This window comes from Mus musculus, chromosome 17, assembly GCF_000001635.26.
Source record: "Mus musculus strain C57BL/6J chromosome 17, GRCm38.p6 C57BL/6J".
NCBI lineage: Eukaryota > Metazoa > Chordata > Mammalia > Rodentia > Muridae > Mus > Mus musculus.
The window spans coordinates 53194987-53199839 of record NC_000083.6 but is presented as its reverse complement, the minus strand read 5'-3'; the positions used below and the strand labels follow the sequence as shown (position 1 = coordinate 53199839).

Sequence of the window (4853 nt, the reverse complement as noted above, 5' to 3'; positions counted from 1 at the left end):
GATCATTTTGATGTGTTTGTGGATTCAGTTTTCAAGAATTTTACTGAGTAGTTTTGCATCAATATTCATAAGGGAAAGTAGTCTGAAGTTCTTTCTTTGTTGGGGCTTTATGTGGTTTAGGTATCAGAGTAATTGTAGCTTCATAGAGTCCAGTTGGGTAGAGGACCTTTTGTTTCTATTTTGTGGAATAATTTGAGGAGTATTGGGATTAGGTGTTCTTTGAATGTCTGATAGAACTCTGCACAAAACCCATCTGGTCCTGGGCTTTTTTTTTTGTTGTTGTTGGGAGACTATTAATGACTATGTGTTTTCCATTGTTTTTGTTGGAATTTAAGACCTGTCTTAATCTGTGGAGATCTGATAGGGTGCATGGGATTATTTCTATATTCTTGTATCTGTTAAGGACTGTTTTGTGACTGATTAGATTGTCAGTTTTGGAGAAGGTTCCATGAGGTCCTGAGAAGAAGGTATTTTCTTTTTTATTTAGGATGAAATATTCTATAGATATCTGTTAAATCCATTTGGTTCATAACTTGTTAGCTTCTCTGTGACTCTGTATTTTCTGTTTCCAAGATCTGTCCATTGATGAGAGTGGGGTATTGAAATATCCCACTATTACTATGTGATGTGCAATGTGTTCTTTGAACTTTGGTAAAGTTTCTTTTATTAATGTGGGTTTCCTTGCATTTGGAGCATAGATTTTCAGAATTGAGAGTTCTTCATGGTAGATGTTTCCTTTGATGAGTATCAAGTGTCATTCCTTATCTTTTTTGATAACTTTTGCATGAAAATCGATTTAATTTGATATTACAATGTCTACTCCAGTGTGTTTCTTGGGACTGTTTGCTAGAAAAATTGTTTGCCAGCTTTTCACTCTGGGGTAGTGTTTATCACTGAGATGCATTTCCTTTATGAAGCAAAGTGCTGGGTCCTGTTTCCATATTCAATCTGTTACTCTATTTTTTGGGGGGTGGGTGGGTGTGGGGAATTGATTCCATTGATGTTAAGAGATATTAAGGAATAGTGAGCGTTGTTTCTTGTTATTCTTTTTGTTAGAGGTCTAATTATGTTCGTGTGTTTCTCTTCTTTTGGGTTTTTTGAAAGATTACTTTCTTGCCTTTTCTTTTTCTTTTCTTTTTTGGAGGTAAGGTTCTTTACTAGCTATTAGTTCAGGCAGATGCCCTGGTTCTGCGATCCTCTCTCCCTATAGGTCACAGGAGTGGGTTTCTTCAGAAAAGCCTGTGGGGCTGAGAGTGCTGAGCCCCAGGGTCAGAAGCAGAACTGGAAAGCCTCCAATACATGCTGCTTCCATGTTTCCAGGCCGGGCAGCAGGGAGGAGAGGCCCATGACGTGCCAGGGTTCTCCGTCAGACACCATGGAGGTTTGGTAGGACAGCAGCTGTACACCTGCCTCTGCCAGGAGGCCGATCATAGTGGGCAGCATCACAGGGTTGGAGGGCTGAGCCCGGCCCCTGCGTAGTGGCACCTCTGGTCTGAAGACAGCTCCGTTGAGCATCTGCAGCATTGGTGTGGTGCCCTGGACCAAGCTCACAGCTTGGTAGGGGGCACCTGCCAGGGCCACAGTCAGGAGGCATTCCCCGCTGCCCTGCTCCCCTGGAACCCCAGGGTTGTGGGAGGTGGTGACATTGAGGCCAGCATCTTTCACCAGTAGCTTAGCGTTCACCAAGTTCATGTTTGCCTGCTTAGATGCTTCTCTCAGAAGGCCGACAATGACTGCAGGGCTCAGGCAGGTCCCAGCATTCTTCAGAGATGTTCCTTGTGTAACCACCTGGATGATCCCTTTAGGGGAACCAGCGCAGGCGTGCATCAGTGTGCCTAATGCTTCTGCCAAACCAATCCAAGGCTTGGGTGTGTGGAGAGAAGGCACTGGTGAGGGCCTGGGCGTTCACAACACCTGTTAGAAATTTCCCCTTCACCATGTCCACAAATTGGACTGCGATTTCCTCCCCACAGCGGCTCTGGGCTTCCTTAGTGCTGGCACCCAGGTGGGGACAGCTGATGACATTCTCATGGTCCACTAAGGCCCGGTCCCATGGTGGCTCTTCTGTAAACACATCCAATGCAGCCCCAGCACACTGACCACACTGCAGGGTATGCAGCAGGGCACCTTCATCCACAATACCTCCTCGAGCACAGTTCACCACTCGCATGCCTTTCTTTTTTCTTTTTTTTCCATTTTTTAATAGGTATTTAGCTTATTTACATTTCCAATGCTATACCAAAAGTCCCCAATACCCACCCACCCTCACTCCCCTACCCACCCACTCCCCCTTTTTGGCCCTGGCGTTCCCCTGTACTGGGGCATATAAAGTTTGCAAGTCCAATGGGCCTCTCTTTCCAGTGATGGCCGACTAGGCTGAGATGAAAGGATGGACCATGTAGAGACTGCCATATCCAGGGATCCACCCCATAATCAGCATCCAAACGCTGACACCATTGCATACACTAGCAAGATTTTATTGAAAGGACCCAGATGTAGCTGTCTCTTGTGAGACTATGCCGGGGCCTAGCAAACACAGAAGTGGATGCTCACAGTCAGCTAATGGATGGATCACAGGGCTCCCAATGGAGGAGCTAGAGAAAGTAGCCAAGGAGCTAAAGGGATCTGCAACCCTATAGGTGGAACAACATTATGAACTAACCAGTACCCCGGAGCTCTTGACTCTAGCTGCATATGTATCGCATGCCTTTCTTGCACTGAGCAAATGTGCTGTCATTTAGCAAGCCTGTGGTAGAGGGCAGGAGTGGGGTATGGACAGTTATAAAGTCACAGAGAGGCCAGATTTCCTCCAGCGGCAGCTGCCGAACACCAAAGGAGGCCGCGACTTCAGGAGAGATAATGGGGTCATAGCCTACAGTCTTCATTCCAAAGGACTGCATTCGGGTGGCTACCTCTCTTCTGATTCTGCTGAGGCTAAGAATTCCCAGTGTCTTCCCGTTCAGTTCTGTCCCCATGAACTTCTTCCGGTCCTATTTGCCATCTTTCATCGAAGCCGTTGCCTGGGGAATCTGCCTGGCCAGGCACATGATCATCCCACAGGTGAGCTCCGCAGCACCGAGGCTGTTCCCGTTGGGGGTGTTCATGACTAGGATGCCCTTCCTCGTGGCAGCCTCCAGATCCACATTGTCTACTCCTGTGCCAGCCCTGCCCACCACCTGGAGCTACTCTGCTGCATTGATGACATCAGCAGTGACCTTAGTAGCTGATCGGACAATGAGGCCTTCACAGTCCTGTAGTTCAGCTATCAGCTCCTCCTTGCTCAAGTTTTGCTTCTCCACCACCTGCAGCCCTCCATCTTGCAGGATCTTCGGGTAGCAGGGGTCCAGGCTGTCACTGATGAGTACTTAGCACAGATTTGCGAAGGCCATTGCTAGAGTCAGGCCTTAGAATCAGTTGCTCTGGGTGGGCAGAAGCACTTAGTTCAGGAAACTGCAAGCAGGGCTGGCTCTGGTGACTGCTCTCTTGCTTTTTCTAAGGTGTAATTTTCCTCCTTGTGTTGGAGTTTTCTCTCTATTATCCTTTTTAGGGTAGGAGTTGTGGAAAGATATTGTGTAAATTTGTTTTTCTCATGGAATATCTTGGTTTCCCCATCTAAAGTAATTGAGAGTTTGGCTGGGTATAGTAGCCTGGACTGGTGTTAGTTTCGCTTACGGTCTGTTCGATATCTGTCCAGGGTCTTCTAGCTTTCATATCCTCTGGTGAGAAGTCTGGTGTAATTCTAATAAGTCTGCCTTTGTGTGTTACTTGACATTTTTCCTTTAGTGCTTTTTAATATTCTTTGTTTTATACATTTGCTGTTTTCAATATTATGTGATGGGAGGAATTTCATTTCTGGCCCAATTGACTTGGAGTTTTGTAAGCTTCTTGTATGTTTATGGACATCTCTCTTTTTAGATTAGGGAAGTTTTCTTCTATAATTTTATTGATGATATTTACTGTCCCGTTAAATTGCGAATCTTAGCTCTTTTCTATACCTATTATCCTTAGGTTTGGTCTTCTCATTGTGTCCTGGATTTCCTGGATGTTTTGGATTAGGAGATTTTTTTCTTTTCCTTCCTTCCTTCCTTCCTTCCTTCCTTCCTTCCTTCCTTCCTTCCTTCCTTCCTTCCTTTCCTCCTCCTCCTCCTCCTTCTTTTTTAGAGGAGAAAAAGATTTATTTGGCTTACAATTCCAAGTTACAGTCTATCATTCTGGGGAAGTCAACAAGAACTCAAGCAACTAGTCACATTATATCCATAGTAAAGAACAAAGAGAAAACAAACATATCTTTGCTTGCTAGCTTACTCTCAGCTGGCATTCTCTTCCCATAATGTCCAGGACTTCCTGCCCAAGGAATGGTATTACCCACAATGGTATGGATCTTCCTTTTTTTTTTTTTAATTAGATATTTTCTTCATTTACATTTCAAAAGCTATCCCAAAAGTCCCCTATACCCTCCCCCTGCCGGATTACCCAACCTACCCATTCCTGCTTCCTGGCCCTGGCATTCCCCTGTACTGGGGCATATAATCTTCGCAAGACCAAGGGCCTCTCTTCTTAATAATGGTCGACTAGGCCATCTTCTGCTACATATACAACTAGAGACACAGCTCTGGGGGTACTGGTTAGTTCATATTGCTGTTCCTCTTATAGGGTTGCAGACCCCTTCAGCTCCTTGGGTACTTTCTCTATCTCCTCCATTGGGAACCCTGTGTTCCATCCAATAGATGACTGTGAGTGAGCATCCACTTCTGTATTTGCCAGGCATTGGCATAACCTCACAAGAGACAGCTATATCAGGAGATTTTTTTTTCATTTTTCATTTTCTTTGATTGTTGTTTCCTATAATTCTT

General features: G+C 45.2%; 1 pseudogene; it reads right to left on the bottom strand.

Annotated features, from left to right (window-relative positions):
* On the bottom strand, nt 1141-3478 carry Gm9210 (predicted gene 9210; annotated as a pseudogene).